At 36.6% G+C, this 19972-nt stretch overlaps 1 protein-coding gene across 8 annotated transcripts in view; it reads right to left on the bottom strand.

Annotated features, from left to right (window-relative positions):
- LOC135210220 (dentin sialophosphoprotein-like) overlaps positions 1–19972 on the bottom strand; it is an 82245-nt gene that overhangs the window by 44920 nt on the left and 17353 nt on the right. For 4 of the 8 annotated variants that reach the window (XM_064243064.1, XM_064243056.1, XM_064243059.1 and 1 more), the window contains exon 1: positions 18689–19729. The exons of 2 other annotated variants lie outside the window; for them this stretch is intronic. The gene's annotated coding sequence lies outside the window, so the exon portion shown is untranslated. Of the gene's footprint in view, positions 1–18688; positions 19730–19972 lie in introns of those variants that run through there. 2 more of the 8 variants (XM_064243057.1, XM_064243063.1) reach the window with 2 other exon arrangements.

Here is a 19972-nt window from a genome sequence, read left to right as displayed (position 1 = left end):
TTTTTTATATTGAAGAGATTTATGAATGGGCCATGTCCAATATGAATGCATGCAACGGATCGCTTATTATTTTTATTAATTATTATTATATTTGCATAGTATGAAGAGGTTTAATGAATGGGTCTTGTCCTGTATGTATGCATGTAATCGTATCTACATATTATTTTTTTACTATTATTATTACTATTTACATAGGTATGAAGAGGCTTTAGGAATGGGTTATGTCCTGTATGTATGCATGTAATTGTATCTATACTATTATTATTATTATTATTTTCTCATTGTTGCTTAAACTGGTGAGCAACGCACCGAAGGTTGGCATGTCTCAAATAGGTAATAGTCAAAGCAATTACTTTTGATAAAACATGTTTAAAAGAGGGTTTACTTCCAGCATATTATTATTATTATTATTATATTATAATTATTATTATTATTATTCAGCAGATGAACCCCATTCATATGAAACAAGCCGACCACAGGAACCATCGACTTGAAATTCAAGCTTCCAAAGAACATTACGGTGTTCGTCCGAAAGTAACAGAAAGTAATGGGAAATACAGAAAGAAAAGAGATCAGCTGTCAGAAGAGAAAAAAAGGTAAATTAACAAGCTAATAAACAGATAAAAATATAAGTAAACTTTAAAATAAAAGGAGAATCGTTCTAGGGTAGTCATGCTTTTGATCATCGCTTGGACTCTCGAGGTTCCAATTGGGCAAAATCCATCTCGTATGTTTCGATCAAATTAGTGATGTTTAGTGAGGACCTTTCAGGTGTCATGAACCTGTCAGTTGACAACTTAAAAGACGTTATGGGAAAAGACGCCAATTCCCTTCATAATAAATTAATTTGAGTCTGAAATATGGCTTCATCCCCTGTAGGTGAACCTCCATTGGCATTAAATCTCGATTTTGGGGTTGATAATAGCCACTCTTTGATAGTTCCTTTGGGAATGCGAGTCGAATTAAAGCCTAATGTATCTGTAATCTATTTGTAACTTTTTTAATATCTTATAGATACAAAAATTTCTTAAACTCTCTATTATTATTATTATTATTATCCTCCATTAGCATTAAATCTCGATTTTGGGGTTGATAATAGCCACTCTTCGATAGTTCCTTTGGAATTGCGAGTCGAATTAAAGCCTAATGTATTTGTAATCTATTTGTAACTTTTTTAATATCTTATAGATACAAAAATTTCTTAAACTCTCTATTATTATTATTATTAATATTATTATTCTCCATTAGCATTAAATCTCGATTTTGGGGTTGATAATTTGTTTGTTTGTATGGTGTTTTTACGTTGCATGGAACCAGTGGTTATTCAGCAACGGGACCAACGGCTTTACGTGACTTCCGAACCACGTCGAGAGTGAACTTCTATCACCAGAAATTGGGGTTGATAATAGCCACTCTTTGATAGTTCTTTTGGTATTGCGAGTCGAATTAAAGCCTAATGTATTTGCATAATCTATTTGTAACTTTTTTTAATATCTCATAGGCAAATATTTCTCTCTATTACGATTATTATATTATTATTATCAAGCAGATGAATCCTATTCATATAACAAGATGAATTTGATGCATTCTCTTGAAAAAATCTAGGCCTTGCATTGTCACCAAGAGAATGTTCTCTCTCTCTCTCTCTCTTTGTAAATAAGTTGAATTTGATGCCTATTCCTTGAGAGAATCTGAGACTAGCAATGTCACTACAGGAATGTTTTAACAGGAAGGAGAGAGAGAGAGAGCTCTTTGTAAATAAGTTGAATTTGATGCCTATTCCTTGAGAGAATCTGAGACTAGCAATGTCACTACAGGAATGTTTTAAAAGGAGAGAGAGAGAGAGAGAGAGAGAGAGAGAGAGAGAGAGAGAGACCATGTTTCAACACGATCCGAGAGAGCACCTCGTCATGCTTAACGACCAATTGACATTGACCCTGGACACGTCCTTGTGGGCGAAGGAAAGGAGCTTTCGAAGTCTTCTAAGAAGTTTTCACCCCCTCCCCTTCCCTTCCCTTCTCCACCTCCTTCCCCTTCCCCTCCCACCTTCCCTTCTCCCTCCCCCCTTCACATTCCTTCTCCTCCTTCCCCCATCATGAGTCGAGAGCCCTGCATTAAGACGACATTGTCTCTCGAGAGGATGGAAGAGAGAGAGAGAGAGAGAGAGAGAGAGAGAGAGAGAATGATTATCCTCTCCTGTCGTTTCATGTCACTTGTCCCAAGGGATGTTCATTTGTCCCTCCAGAGACGAGATACTTTCAAGGCCTGGTGGGCATGGGGTAGCAGGGGGTGATGTGGTATATGCACGGCCTATGGGTGGGTAGGGAGTTGCACAAACCCCTGGGGGTGGGCTGAGCATTTAGGGCACTGGTGGGAGAGAAGACGCTTTCGGGGCATCAAAAGAGGGTGTTATAAATAGACAAAACAAGGGCACTCGAGTGACAAAAGCCTCAGGGTGTTAAGGAAGAATAATTATCCTTTTTCGTTATCGATTTCTTACGTGGTGTGGGCGATACATAAGGCATGGATAGACGACATAAGATCTATATTTGGAAAAGGTGTTTTACGAAAGCACTGCCTAGGAAGTTATTACATAATACTGTATATAATATGTAGGTGTGTTCGTTTAACATTCATGGATACTACTATGTAGGTATACATGTGTACTACACAAGTAGAACACGCGCGCACACACACACACACAAACAATATAATATATATATATTATATATATATATATATATATTAATATATATATATATAAGATATATATATATATAAATGTACTCACGAACATACCACAGACCACCAATTATACCATGACTGAAGAGAAAAGTTCTAACAACAAATGTCAGCTTTATAGTCGGAGATATATAAGCAGAAATGTTCCGAAAACCAACCACATACGAAGGCCCAAAAAACTCACAAAAGAAAAATATGAAACAAAATAAATCCCAAGTTAAACCGTTCAAATAAATCACCCAAATTCTTAGAACAATTCTCTTCTCAAAGTTTTTTTTTTTTTTTAAATAACAGTGGTGTGCCACCAAGAACGAAGGTGATTTAAGTAAACGGGTTACAATGTGGCTCGAACATCATGAGTGGCCAGTGCCTGCCCTTTCGGCACGTCCTGTCCAAAATGGAAATTTTTTTTTTTTTTTTGGTAATTATCTCCTATCTTAAAGCTCCTAATAAAACCTTTTCAACAAAAACGTTCTTTCTTCACTCCAGACCATTTTGCAGCTCCGACTACAAACGGGAATTAACTCCTTAAAAAAAAAAACTTTAAGTAGAAATGGAAATATTTTGGTAATTCAAAAAAGGAGAAAAAAATCTAAGTAAAAACCTTTGGGCTGAAGATGTGAGATTTCTGAAATTATAATCATTAATCAACTCTAATATGGACTTCGTACCAGCCAACAGGTACTTTGAAGTACATAAACTTTGGGTTGAAGTAAAGTTTTTTGGTATTATAATTGTTAATGAAATGTATTAGGGACACCTTACTTTATCCTCTAAATGCAATATCTAATAAAAGACATTGAAAATGGAATTAACAATGCAGGTCTACAGTTATGATTAACCTTGACTTAAATATATCTGTTGCAACCAATCTGAAACTGAAGGGTTGAATCCAGCCTTCCCTGAAGAGTTGGTCATTCTCAAAAGTAAACAATTTTGTTCACACTCACCGTTCAAGCAAATAACAAAGTGATAATGAGCATCTGCAAAAATGAATCACTCCAAAAATGACTCATTTTCTTCCTACTCACTGTTCAAGTAAATAATATTTAATAATGTTATACGTCAGCAAGAATAACCCGTTCCAACAAGGCTTGATCCGACCTCTAGCTACTCGGGACGAATGGAAGATTTTCCCCTCACGCATAAGTTCTAAATAGTATATTCCTAACTGTACGTGAAGTGGCCTTCGTAATTAATACTCATACTAACAAAAGGATCAAATAAAAAGGACACAAATTAAACACGTTCTTATATTCTCAGTTATAAGTAAGAACACAAAATAACTGCACAGAAGTAGTCTGAATTCAGTACACCGAATAAATTAAAATGTACTAAAATTTACGGTCAAATAGAGCGTTGTTTCACAAACGAAAATCAAAATGAATACGCCATACTTTATTAAAAATAACTGTTCTGTACTGCTTAACTTGCACATTTATTTTTGCACATTTTCATTCTAATAAATGAATCATAAGAACCCTATCCTGTATCTTTAACTTAACGTGAAACACCTTTTTCAGGCCTTTTTAGGCTTCCCCATGAGGGTTTCCTACCCCCGCCCGCAGCAACGACAGCAAAAACAAAGTAGTTGGTAGGCTTGCTCCCCGAGTAAGAAAAAATGAATAATTTTGTTCCCACTCAACTGTTCAAGCAAATAACATTAGTGATATTACGTGTCAACAAGAGTTAGTCATTCCCAAACGTGAAAATTTTTGTCTTAATATCCTTCAAACGAAGAACATTAAGTTAGAATACGCCTCAGCAGCCATCCTCTGCAGTCATATCGCGACATGGCCTGTTATCAAAGCTGCGTTAGTAAGTCATGCCCGAGATATTTTTAGCTACAGATTCGAACCTCGTGACTGCCCAAGTGCTGAAACGTCACCATGACACACAATATTAAGTTGTAGTTGATACTGTTCGTCGTGCAACTGGAATTTCAGAGGCCCAGTCGAGGATGCAATGCATTGGTACCCTAATACGATTTAACTTCTATTCTGATATCATACTTAGATTTTTATTTATTTATTGGTATGTTAATTTATCTGCCTTTCTAATAACTTATCTGTTTCTGTATTTCCCATCACCTACTATTTCTTTGGAGCGAACATTCTATTCTCTGGAAGCTTGAACTTCAAGTCAATGGCCCAAGTGGTGGGCTTGTTCCATATAAATAGGGTTCATCTTCTGAATAATAATAATAATAAATAATAATAATAATAATAATAATAATATATCAATAATAAAGAAACATCAGCTACCTTCCAGTAATAAGTGGCACGAGCACCAACCTGAAGGAGTGATAGAAAACGACCAGGCAAAGATCCTCTGGGACTATGGTATCGAACAGATAGGGTGATACGTGCAAATAGACCAGACGTGACGTTGATTGACAAAATCAAGAAGAAAGTATCACTCACTGATGCCGCAATACCATGGGACACCAGAGTTGAAGAGAAAGAGAGGGAAAAAATGGATAAGTATCAAGATCTGAAAATAGAAATAAGAAGGATATGGGATATGTCAGTGGAAATTGTACCCATAATCACAGGAACACTAGGCACGATCCCAAGATCCCTGAAATAAATCTAGAAAAACTAGAGGCGGAAGTAGCTCCAGGACTCATGCAGAAGAGTGTAATCCTAGAAACAGCGCACATAGTAAGAAAAGTGATGGACTCCTAAGGAGGCAGGATGCAACCCGGAACCCCACACTATAAATACCACCCAGTCGAATTGGAGGACTGTGATAGAGGAAAATAAAATAATAATATAATCCATTTCCTTGACTGCTCTAGTGTTGAATCGTCATTGTAATGTTAGGCAGTTAGCAATACCGCCATAATACACAATATTCAGTTGAAGTATTATAATAAAAGTACTGTTAGGTTTTTGACGAGACGTCTTATCAAGGAATGTGGAGTTACATGAGCAACTGAATGCCATACGCAAATGGCAAAAGTATCGTTACATCATGGCATGTTACACCCTGTTAATAACGTCACACTAACTGTCCCGTGTTTACAGAATCCAGATTATACAAGACTTATTAATCTATAGAACGAGAGTAAGTTAGTACGAGACATCAGTTATCATGCAGCCGAAAATAAAAGAGAAATTTATCATCTATATATAATTGAATACAAACTGTATTCAAGAAAAAGCTTTTTCAAGAGCGCATGACAAATAGTTTATGCAAAATTAATTTTACAATTAGAATGCCGTCGTCCAGTCTGGGGACAACTCTCTCAATGACTCCTATGTAGAGTAATTAGAAAGAATTATCATCATGTAAATTTATCAATATTTGCAAGAACGTATAACTACACATGCACACTGAACGAAAATCAATCCATCTTTATCAACCAATAAGAATTAAAACAGCTGCATATATATATATATATATATATATATATATAAATATTTATATATATATATATTTAATATATATATAATATATATATATATATATATATATATATATATATATATATTAGAGAGAGAGAGGAGAGAGAAGAGAGAGAGAGAGAGAGAGAGAGAGAGTTTCTAAAACTACAACACTACTACGATTTGGTGGATAGAAAGTAATATCACCTAATATGTGCGTGCGAAGAGAGAGAGAGAGAGAGAGAGAGAGAGAGAGAGAGAGAGAGAGAGAGAGAGAGAGAGTTTCTAAAACTACAACACTACTACGATTTGGTGGATAGAAAGTAATATCACCTAAATATGTGCGTGCGAGAGAGAGAGAGAGAGAGAGAGAGAGAGAGAGAGGAGAGAGAGAGAGAGAGAGCAGCAGCAGGCTAATCCAGCCATCCCACAACTGTGTGTGTTCAAGAGATCACGACAAATTCTTGGCTCTATTTGACCGGGTGTCATTTTTCCCCGTCAGGTTGTTTGAAACGGGGATTAACCACCAACTTCCTGCGGCCACGGGGGAAGAGGGTGGCTGTTGCCCGAGTGCCCCTTCTTCAGGAGGGAACGCAGCAGATCAAGCAGGGGAAAGAACGAAGTCAGGAATACTACAAGGGAACCGAAGAATGTCAGGTGGCTAATGGCTAACAACTTGGGTCGTGATGGTAGTCTCTTGGTGTCTTTAAAAAATGGTTCCTTATAATTTTGTATTTCTTATTTTTGGGTACTTTAAAGAAAGGTCATATCACTTGCCATTTTCTTAAAATACATGACCTGATGGGTTATTCCAGATCAAAGTCGCTTCCTAAGAATATATGGTCTTACGGGTCGTTCCAGGTCAAAATCACTTCCTAAAAATATATGATCTTACGGGTAATTCCAGGTCCAAAAGTTCGCCTTCTTAAGAAAATAAATATAAGGTCTTACAGTTCATTCCAGGTCAAAGTCGCTTCCTAAGAATAAATGGTCTTATGGGTCATTCCAGGTCAAAGTCCTTCCTAAGAATATATGGTCTTACTGGTCATTCCAGGTCAAAGTCACTTCCTAAGAACATATGGTCTTACGGGTCATTCCAGGTCAAAGTGGGGAACTCGATTTAATATATATTATTGCATTGGCTTGAAAAAAAATGCTTCTTATACTTTTATATTTCTTAATGTTAGTTTGTATAAAGGAAGGCCATGTCTCTTAACACTTTCTTGAAATATGACCTGACAGGTCATTCGAGGTCAAGATGGAAAACTCTATTTAATATATACTTCTGCGAGGGACATGAGCTGGAAACCATTTTAATAATTTACTTACATTTTTATATGTTTACCTATTAATTTGTTGTTTCTATTTCTTAATAAGTGATCTCCTCATTCTGCATTTGCCTATAACTCCTGTTACTTTTTTCTAATGATCACCATATTCGTTGGATGCTTGAATTCCAAGTCAATGACCCTTTTGGTTGGCTTGTTCCACATGAATAGGGTTCATTTTCTGAATAATAAAATAAAACTAATAATTTTCTAATAATAATAATAATAATAATAATAATAATAATCCATACTAATAGTACATAATATAATGAATAATAATAATCCATATTCTCTGGAAGCTTGAATTTCAAGTCAATGGCCCCTTTGGTGGGCGTGTTCCACTTGAATAGGGTCCATCTTCTGAATAATAATAATAATAATAATAATAATAATAATAATAATAATAATAATAATAATAATAATAATAGAGCACCCGGAATTCTCCTGACAATATATCCGAATAAAGCCACTTCAATCCTTGCAAACAACTGGATGCAATGAACTACATTTACTCATGATTTTTTGTTTTCATCCTCAACTCAGAATATAAATGAAACAAATCTAAGGAGAGAAGTAACGCCATGAGCAGGGAGTTTGGTTAATAAGACCATTCTCTAAACTGAAGCTTACGTCTGTTTGTGTGAAAAGAAGAGACCAGATATTTCTTGCCTATTTTCGTTGGTCCCCTCTCCTACATCATCGACACCTTTAACTGAATATCACTGTTTTCAAAACAGAACCACAAGTTTGTTTACAGGACTTACATCTCTTGCTTTTCAATCTCCTCCTTGTAAGTGCCACTAAAGTACGACCATTAAAACATTCATGTACTTAACGTACGAATATAGATTCTGTTTGTTTATGCAGCATGAGCGGAGAGGATTTCCAACTGTGAGGTGGCGGGTACTTTCTTCTGGCGGTAAATCACTATACAAGGAGAATGAAATAAAACACAAACTAGGACACTGATAGCACTAAATTTGTTTACCAAAAACAATAAAATAAAAACAAAATGGGTGAATGGAATGGAATGGAATATAAAATTTAGGTCAAAGGCCAAACACCAAGCGCTGGTGGGATCTAAGATGAGGTCATTTAGTGTTGAAAGAAATAAAAAAGGTTTTACTGAAGGTGTAACAGGAGGAAAACCTTTTGCAAGTGCACAATGAAAAATTTGTTAAGAGAGGGATGAAATAAGTAAGACGAAATAAACTGAATATGAACGAAGGTATTGACAAAAGAATGAAAAGGGTTGCAACTAGGGTCCTGAGGGACGCCGCAAAGATCCTGAAGTAACGCCCTTACTATGAACAGAAACAAATCCTTCCATAAGTTGAAGTCCGTCGACAAAAAGAAGGTAATTCATGGAGTCCAAGTTACAGAAGGTAGTCTAGGGTTACAGTAACGGTGATAACGATAACAACGACACTCTTAAAATATGGTGACACGTGGAGCAATAGCGACAGCAACATGTAGTAATTATGATGAGATGACGTAAGAGGTCGTTAAATGAAGGTATGTGCTGATAATCATTAACCAATGAGTTTATGATCTTACAAATGACTGAAATATGTTTAGGTTATACCGAGAGTTTCTCTCAGTGTTGGGTAACACACACACACACACACACCACACACACACACACACACATATATATATTATATATATATATATATATATATATATTTATATATTTACCCTGAAATATACATATATCTATATATAATATAATCGATATATATATATATATATATAATATAAATATATATGTATATATATATATATAATATAAATAAATAATCGATACTTTTGTGATGTAGAAAAAGATATATCGAGACAACACAAAAGAAGATAAAAATAAGATAATAAAAATGCAATAAGATAAAAACTGATAAAGTTCGACCAAGGCCAAACCAGACAATTGCCTTCGACATGACCTTCGTCGACAGAACTTGGCATTTCGTTTCCCTGCGGACAACGATTAAAACGAAGTTTCTAACCCTGTAAATTCTCAATCAACTAAACTCGTTACATTCACGTTGACATATATCACTTCTTCTTAGGTTATATCATCTGTTTTGTGGGAAATTTCAGTTATTTTTACCCGGGTAACTAATGTTTATACAAACATTCGTCGCAGCTGCTTATCAAAGTACCTGCGCAATAGGAGGTTTCGTTACTGAAAGTAAAACCTTACGAGAGAGAGAGAGAGAGAGAGAGAGAGAGAGGCGCGAAACTGAGAGGCAAACATAAATAGAACGCAAGCAGTTATAAGCAAACAAGAAACATTAGTTTAAAGACAACCTTCAATTCAAGCAAGGAAAACACAAAGGCACCAGAGCGCGCTCACACACACAGACGCGTAATATATATATATATATATATATATATATATATATATATATATATATATATATATATATATATATATATGACAGATGCTACGAAGGAAAGTGAAACAATTGAGTGGTGCTAGGCCTTTCGACTTACTGTCCTTTACTTAGCAAGACTTAATTACTATTTAGTTACCTCATATACATTTTCTATGTATTCTTATGTTTATTATTTTTTTCTGAAAACGTCCGCTTTGCAAAAACTGTCATCGTCGTTGTTTACCAAAAAGTAGAATCACTGAGTCGCTTTACTTTTTTTTTCTAATGTATGTCATCTGCTTATTCTTTCCAGGGTCATTTTTGGTGGTCAGTCTCTTTCCCTGTACAATCTTTTAACCGACCCTTCCCTGCTTCCGAGCTGTTGGGCTTGAATCTTAAATATTTACCCTTGGTTTGGGGAGGTCCTCTACTTCTTCAACTGTGTTGGATTCCAGGTACATCCGTTGTTTTTAGAATCCCCATCTGTCAATTATACGAGCTCTCTTTCTAAACTTGTTTTGATACATCTATCAGTCTGCTGCGTAAAGGACATTGAATCGAAAGGCATCTGTCTTTATTTATATATTTATCACGTTCCATATTTTCGTGATTCAGTTATACACACACACACACACACACACACACACACATATATATATATATATATATATATATATATATATATATATATATACATATACAATATATATTCACATACATACACACTTATACCTGTCGAATTCATGGCTATAAATACAAAATACAACACCTTACATATTCAAATAAACCACTTACCTCATGACACAACCAAGAGCAAGAGATAAAGAGATAAGAGATTAATGTCAACCATCTCTCCGTCTCTTGAAATAAAACCTCTGGAGTAAAAAAAAAATGAGAAAAAAGAACTTCACCTAAGAAAAAAAGTCTGCAACCATTGGCGACCGCGTGACGTCATCGGGAAGCATCTTCGCAATTGTTTTTGAAGACTGGCACTATATTCTTGGCACTGGCCACTGGCTCTTGGCCATTACACTTGCTCCCCCTTTCATCACGGACAGTAAAATTAGGTTTATAGCGAATAACGCCGACGGAGAGAGAGAGAGAGAGAGAGAGAGAGAGAGAGAGAGAGAGATTGATCTTGAAATTCATTTTAAGTAACAATAAATTATTTGTACGCGTGATTAGAGAGAGAGAGAGAGAGAGAGAGAGAGAGAGAGAGAGAGAGAGAGAGAGAGAGAGAGATCTTGAAAATATTTAACTTTAAAGGTCACAAACTAAATGATTTGTACGTGATTGATTAGAGAGGAGAGAGAGAGCGAGAGAGAGAGAGAGAGAGAGAGAGAGAGAGAGAGGATCTTGAAATTCATTTTAGTAACAATAATATTGTACGTGTATTTAGAGAGAGAGAGAGAGAGAGAGAGAGAGAGAGAGAGAGAGAGAGAGCTGGAGTTTTCGTCGCAAGCATTAGGTCTAAGTGCAATTCCCGATAAGCTATCTGCGTCTCAGAATATATTACCGTATTTGCTAAACATGGACGAATTTAGGTATTCATATTTTCCACAAGCAAAACAAAATTGAATCGAATTTTGGCCAGAACAGCGAGAATTACAGAAAAAAAAATCATTCATAGCTTCAAAACAATCAAATCCAGCACAAGTACTTTTAATTTAATATTTTACCTGGTTACATAATTCTTACCTTATTCCCAATTTATTATTTAATTTATCTGTTTATATGTTAATTTATCTGTATTTCCCATTACCTACTAATACTTCTTTCGAATGTTTCTTTGTTTGTTTGCTTGTTTGTATGGCGTTTTAGCGTTGCATGGAACCAATGGTTATTCAGCAACGGGACCAACGGCTTTACGGCTTTACGTGACTTCCGAACCACGTCGAGAGTGAATTTCTGTACCCAGAAATACTCGTCTGTAACACCTTAGTGGAATGCCCGAGAATCGACCTCGCGGCCACCGAGGTGGCAGGTCAAGACCATACCGATCACGCCACTGAGGCGCTCTTCTTTTGAATGAACGCCACATTCTTTGAAAGTTTGAATTTCAAGTCACTGGACCTGTGGTGGGTTTGTTCCGACATGAATAGAGTTCACCTTATGAATAAATAATAATACAATAATCTAGAATAACAATAATAAATAATAATAAAATAATAATAATAAGGTAATATAATAATAATAATAATAATAGCTGGAGGGACCGTTAAGGGTTGCAGATGGAATAACATAATTGGAACAAGCTGAACAAAAGGGTACAAGCAAGTTGTGACATAATGAGGGCTTTGTGACTAATGTTTAGCAGTCGACAGATCATTAGGGCAAGTTCGTTTTGAAAAGGAGAATGACATCAACCACGTTTATGTATTAGAAGGTCTAATGGGTAAGATACTCGACTTACCACACACACACACAGAGAGAGAGAGAGAGAGAGAGAGAGAGAGAGAGAGAGAATTTTTTAAATGAAAGGCTGGTACAGAAACTTCACAATCCCACCCCGTGCCCCCCCCCCCCCCCCTCCGCCTCCCTTCCCACCCCCGAAAAAATAATAGATAAGGAATATATTATGGGTAATCATTTTTGGGGTTATCCTTTCTATGTGAAAAAGATGTGTGTATATATACACATGTAGATAGGAAAACCAATAAGAACGAATCTATATATATATATATATATATATATATATATATATATATATATATATATGTATATATATATATATGTATATATATATATATATATATATATATATATATATATATATATATATATGTATTACACTTTAAAAAGGCGTTTTAAACTCAACTTACCTTGAAACAAAGATATGTGTTTGTGTGTGTATATATATATATATATATATATATATATAATATATATATATATATATATATATATATATATATAAATAATGTACATATACACACACAAATGCAGGGTAGAGTACATTAAATCAGGCATTTATGAATAGATTTATGTCTATACTCTTTATTTTTAATCTATCACAAACATGGCGACCTTAAATTCTCAACAGAAACCTTTAATAATAATAATAATAATAATAATATATAATAATAATAATAATAATAATAATAATAATAATAATGGTAATGAAGAACAGTAGGAGAAGGAAAACCAACCTAAGCATGGCATGGATAGACTAGAAGAAAGCCTTCGACATGATACACACATGCTAATAGAATGCCTGAAATATATGGGGCAGAGGAAAACACCTCAGCTTCCTCAAAATACAATGCGCAACTGAATACAATACTTACAAGCTCTGGAATAAGACTAGCAGAGGTTAATAGCAGGAGGGATCTTCCAGGCGACTCACTGTCCCCACTACTCTTCGTAGTAGCCATGATTCCCATGACAAAAGTACTACAGAAGATGGATGCCGGTACCAACTCAAGAAAAGAGGCAACAGAATCAACCATCTGATGTTCGTGTACGACATCAGCTGTATGGTAAGAGCATCAGGAAATAGATACCATAATCCAGACTGTAAGGATTGTATCTGGGGACATCAGGATGGAGTTCGGAATAGAAAAATGCGCCTTAGTCAACATACAAAAAGGCAAAGTAATGAGAACTGAAGGGATAAAGCTACCAGATGGGAGCAACAATCAAACACATAGATGAGACAGGATACAAATACCTGGGAATAATGGAAGGAGGGGTATAATAAAACACCAAGAGATGAAGGACACGATCAGGAAAGATTATATGCAGAGACTCAAGGCGATACTCAAGTCAAAACTCAACGCCGGAAATATGATAAAAGCCTATAAACACATGGCAGTGCCAGTAATCAGATACAGCGCAGGAATAGCGGAATGGACGAAGGCAGAACTCCGCAGCATAGATCAGAAAACCAGGAAACATATGACAATACGCAGCATAGATCAGAAAATCAGGAAACATATGACAATAAACAAAGCACTACACCCAAGAGCAAATACGGACAGACTATACATAACACGAAAGGAAGGAGGGAGAGGACTAATAAGTGTAGAGGACTGCGTCAACATCGAGAACAGAGCACTGGGGCAATATCTGAAAACCAGTGAAGACGAGTGGCTAAAGAGTGCATGGGAAGGACTAATAAAAGTAGACGAGACCCGACCCCGAATATAGAGAGACAGGACAGTGACAGACAAAACAGAGGACTGGCCCAACAAACCAATGCACGGACAATACATGAGATATCTAAAGAACCAGCCAGCGATGACACATGGCAATGGCTACAGAGGGGAGAGCTAAAGAAGGAAACTGAAGGAATGATAACAGCGGCACAAGATCAGGCCCCAAGAACCAGATATGTTCAAAGAACGATAGACGGAAATAACATCTCTCCCCATATGTATGGAAGTGCAATACGAAAATGAAACCATAAACCACATAGCAAGCGAATGCCCGGCACTTGCACAGAACCAGTACAAAAAGAGGCATGATACAGTGGCAAAAGCCCTCCACTGGAGCCTGTGCAAGAAACATCAGCTACCTTGCAGTAATAAGTGGTATGAGCACCAACCTGAGGGAGTGATAGAAAACGATCAGGCAAAGATCCTCTGGGACTACGGTATCAGAACGGATAGAGTGATACGTGCAAATAGACCAGACGTGACGTTGATTGACAAAGTCAAGAAGAAAGTATCACTCATTGATGTCGCAATACCATGGGACACCAGAGTTGAAGAGAAAGAGAGGGAAAAAATGGATAAGGGTCAAGACCTGAAAATAGAATTGAGAAGGATATGGGATATGCCAGTGGGAATCGTCCCCATAATCATAGGAGCACTGGGCACGATCCCAAGATCCTGAAAAGGAATCTAGAAAAACTAGACGCTGAAGTAGCTCCAGGATTCATGCAGAAGAGTGTGATCCTAGAAACGGCGCACATAGTAGAAAAGTGATGGAACTACCTAAGAGGCAGGATGTCAACCCGGACCCCACACTATAAATACCACCCAGTCGAATTGGAGGACTGTGATAGAGCAAAAAAAAAAGAAAAAAAAAATAATAATAATAATCCCCATGCAAGTCTTTGCAAATCACTTCGTAACATACGAGACCAATAAACCATCCGGCCTGTTCTGTGATGGCTGAATTTGGCACTCGCCAAAAGTTATGGAGATATTAAAGTCAATTGCATTAATACGACGATTTAGGGACGAACATCTCTCCACCTACAATGAATCAGAGAAGGCTGAAGTATGCCTCAATTAACCCTGGAAATATTGAGGACTCTTATCCAAGAAAAGAATTAGGATTTCGTCGATGCATGAAACTGACGAATATGAACGCATACTCGTACATTTGTAGGCAACAATCATTAATATTTTTCAATCTTTACACACACATATATTATATACATTCATACATACATACCCACATACATACATACATATATAATACATAGGTATATTTATATGTATATCTCTATGCATGTATATGTATATTACGTTTATATTTATATATATATATATATATCATACATACATGCATACATACACACATATAAGTGTGTGTGTGTATATATATATAACATATATATACATACATACTACATATATATGAGTCGTAAAATTTGTAGAAACAATAATTAATATTTTTTCAATGTATACACACATATATACATTCATACATACATACACACATACATATATGTACATATATATAAATATATATATATATATATATATATATATATATATATGTATGTATGTATCTATGCATGTATATCCACATTTATGTATGCATATATATGTACACATACACACACACATATACACATACATATATATATATATATATATATTATATAAACATACATACAAACCTATAAACATACATATATATAATATAATTATAATCTAATCCAGAAATCCATTTAATCATCACACCTCCAAAACTATCACCGTATCTTCACCAGTCAAGGGAGACTTAGATGTAAGTGATCAAGCCAAATTATGCACGAAATATAAGTTTGCTAACCTGACAACCTTTCATGAGATACTACCTGCTTTACAGCTAATCACTCGTGAAATTTATCTGAGAGAGAGAGAGAGAGAGAGAGAGAGAGAGAGAGAGAGAGAGAGAGAGAGAGAGAGAGAGAGACTTATTCGTTAGCTAAAGTGAGACCAACGCACTATTTATCTTTACTGATAACACGCGTGAAATTTATCTGTATGAGAGAGAGAGAGAGAGAGAGAGAGAGAGAGAGAGAGAGAGATCTGGACTGTATATTGACTCCAAGGTGGGAATGTATAATAATATTATTCATTCCAGCTATGATATTTCAGTACACATTAAGATTGTTCAATGTCACCTTTTAAGTGGAAAGTGTTTAAGTGCCACTTGTGAGTGGCAAGTGTTTAAGTGCTCCTCCATAAGTGGAAAGTGTTTAAGTGCTCCTCTATTAGTGGAAAGTGTTTAAGTGTCCCCTGTACGTAGAGTGTTTAGGTGCCACCTGTAAGTATAAAGTGTTTAAGTGCTCCTCCATAAGTGGAAAGTGTTTAAGTGCCCCCTGTAAGTGGAAAGTGTTTAAATGTCCCTCTGTAAGTGGATAGTGTTTAAGTGCCACCTGTAAGTGGAAAGTATTCAAGTGCCCCCAGTAAGTGGAAAGTGTTTAAGTACCACCTGTAGGTATTAAGTGTTTAAGTGACCCCCTGTAAGTGGAAAGTGTTTAAGTGCCCCCTGTAAGTAGAAAGTGTTTAAGTGCCACCTGTAAGTAGAAAGTGTTTAAGTGCCCCCTGTAAGTGGAAAGTGTTTAAGTGCCACCTGTAAGTAGAAGTGTTTAAGTGCCCCTCTGTAAGTGGAAAGTGTTTAAGCGCCCCCTGTAAGTGGATAAATAATTTAATCATTGAGAGTTAAAGTGTGCTGTTAACTTATTTATGAAATGTACAGAAAATATTAAGAAGGAAAAAAAGCCACTGTGATCATTTCAGTTATCATATTCATAACTATATCAGAAAATTCAGACAGACAAAATCAATAATCGTTATAATCATAATCATAATTATGTCAAGAAATCTTTTAACTGGTAAATCTAGCACGCCCCCCAAGCATCATCAGTAATAACTACAGTTATTGTTATCACAACTGTGCCAAAAGTAAAAATTAGCTGGTTAACCTAGCACATCCTCAAACATCAATAACAATTATCAATAATCTTAGTTATAAATCATGTTTAAAAAATAAAACTGATCAGGCTAACCTCACCGTTTCACGATACTTTTCACAATGTCGAAAAACCTATTCTAGTAAAATGAACAGAAAGACAGAACGCACCAATACATTATTATCATAAAATATTCACTCGGGAATGTTAATGTTAACCGGTGACTTTCTGGCGGAAATGCTTTGAGAATCTGGCGAACAAAGGCAAACGGAAATGTTATCCTTTCGACGTCTTGGTTACTATGGATACGAGCGTGTGTGCGTGTGTGAATAACAGGTGAATTATCGGGTAAAAGAATCGTTTATAATGAATCCAAACATGTGAAAGACCTATCTATAATGCACCAAAATATGTGAAAGACCATTCTATAATGCATCCAAACATGTTTTTTTAACAGTATCGGAGCACGGTTGTTTGACCAGACCTTTTTTTTCTTTTCTTCTTCTTCGTATGACGGTAAATAAGCAAATATAAAAGTTGATAGGCGATAAACAGCAAATTAAAGAAATATGCGACAAACAGCAAATTAAAGAAATACGCGACAAACTTTTCACCATAAGAAATGACCACTGAAAGGAATGTCGAGAGAAAAACAATTGGAATAAGCAATTCCTAGGGTAATCTTGATTCTTTCCTCAAAAGTGAAATCATCAGAACGGACTTATTTAAAACGCTCATAAAACGGTGGAAATAAAGCTTATTGGCTCGGATATCCCGGCCACGAAAGGAATAGATTCCCGGGAACTCTGCATTCCACAATTCTTCTGTGTTTACTCGGGAACATCGCTTCGACGAAAGCTTTCCCAAGGATGGACGAAAGACAATAACAATAATCGGTTTGATCCAAGGAACTGCAGATTATTGGTGCATATTGATTTGTTTGTTTGTTTGTATGGTGCTTTTACGTTGCATGGAACCAGTGGTTATTCAACAACGGGGCCAACGGCTTTACGTGAATTCCGAACCACGTCGAGAGTGAACTTCTATCACCAGAAATACACATCTCTCACCCCTCAATGGAATGTCCGAGAATCGAACTCGCGGACACCGAGGTGGCAGGCCAAGACCAAACCGACCACGCCACTGAGGCGCTAGGTGCATATTGGTGTATTGTACTATGTACCAAAAAAGGACAATCTGCAGCAGTAAAATTCGGGCCAAGAAATACAATTAGAGAGTAGCATTACCAAACGCAATAATTAAGAGTGACCTTTAATAAACTACCGCTGCAGAGATGACAGAGAAATACTCTGATTAAAATAATTGTGCGAGGAAACATAAATAAATGTATTCAGAAAATATCCCAAAATAAAAATAATCTGAAAACTACAATGTACAGATAATAGGTCCGGAGTGAAGTAGCAATAAAATGTGATATATTCGGGAAGTGTTAGAAAAAATATATTTCTTACTATTTTATCATACTCGTGTAAGACAAGATTGGTCATATTATCCACATTACGACAATGAGACCAACGTTACTGATGAGAGAGAGAGAGAGAGAGAGAGAGAGAGAGAGAGAGAGAGAGAGAGAGAGAGAGAGAGAGAGAGAGAGAGTATGCTCTATCAATCAGATCAGAAGCGACTACATATCACCATGTGCTGATGATGACTACAGCGGTACTGAACCCTTCCAGCCCCCCGACACATATATATATATACCTGAAGAAGTCGCTGAAGAAACGGGACCACGGAAGGCACCGACGGCGGAGAGGATGTCAGATAGATGAACTGCTCAGCAGCAGCACCCTGCCCCTTCTTCTGTGATCTGTGACCTCAGTCTTTTCTTGTCTTCTTCTGAATCTTCTAGGAGAAAATCTGTGTTCCTCAACAGTTTTTCTTATTTTCTTCTCTCTCACAATTCCACTACACTACAATTTATCAACACTATGGAATAACAATAATAACAACACGGCGTTATGTAAATACGACTTTTAAATCACACACTGAGATAAGACACTTAATAGTGATCAAATTGCAGAACAGGATACCAGAGGCTTAGTGGCGGGGGCCGATCTGGAAGGCTTGGTGTGTTGGTTCTCGGGACTCCTTACAGCCGTAGGATATAGGAGAGATTGTGGCGTGAAGGATCTATTGTAGTGCTACAAAGGACGACAGGAGAATGTCAAATTGAAATGAATTCTTCTTTTTCAAGGGAGATGTTCCACCTGCAGAACGAAATGAGGATCTGGGGAGGAGATGAATATTTTCTGGTGATGACGACCAAAGTCAGTTGAGGGTTTCCAAAGCAACTCTACAGGATATTTAAATAAAGTACCGTAGAATATCTTTTAAATAATCAAGCTCATGTTAGACGAGCTAGACAAACACAACCTTCCAGAAAGCAAATGGGCAGATACAAATTGGCGTCCCCCAATATCTTTCCGGAAAAGGACAAAAAGAAGAAGTTACTTGGATGAAATCTACCAAAACAGAGGGAATGAGACAAGAAAAATAGAAATTTGGAAATTTATGAAATTTACTCCTTGAGGAAAGAGGCAGCGTGGAGGAGGAGGAAGGAGGTGGAAGAGGAAGAGGAGAAAGTTGCGACGGCTGCGGCTTCGCTGCTGCTGCTGTGGGCGCACGGAAGAGGAGGAAATTATCAAAAAAAAGGGGGGCGGGAGGAGGAGGAGGAGGAGATGCTGGGAGCTGGGTGCCACAGCTTCAGAACGGTGACGGGTTGGCACTGAGTATGACGAGAAGCTCATGCCCTCGTCTTCGCTGCCACGGCACAGGGGATATTTTTAAAAGAAGTCATAAGGGCACCTGCACACACATACACAACACACACACAGACAACCCAGACCTAGACACATACACACACCACACACACAGAACAGACCTAGACACATACACACAGGCCCTTATAAGAGGGAGTCTCCCCGTTGTAAGTAACTTATTTTAGCTTGCTCTCAATGCAACGGTACGCAGATACAACAATCGTTA

Source organism: Macrobrachium nipponense, chromosome 39 (genome assembly GCF_015104395.2).
Source record: "Macrobrachium nipponense isolate FS-2020 chromosome 39, ASM1510439v2, whole genome shotgun sequence".
NCBI lineage: Eukaryota > Metazoa > Arthropoda > Malacostraca > Decapoda > Palaemonidae > Macrobrachium > Macrobrachium nipponense.
The sequence above is the reverse complement of the archived record's forward strand: the minus strand, read 5'-3'. Positions and strand labels throughout refer to the sequence as shown.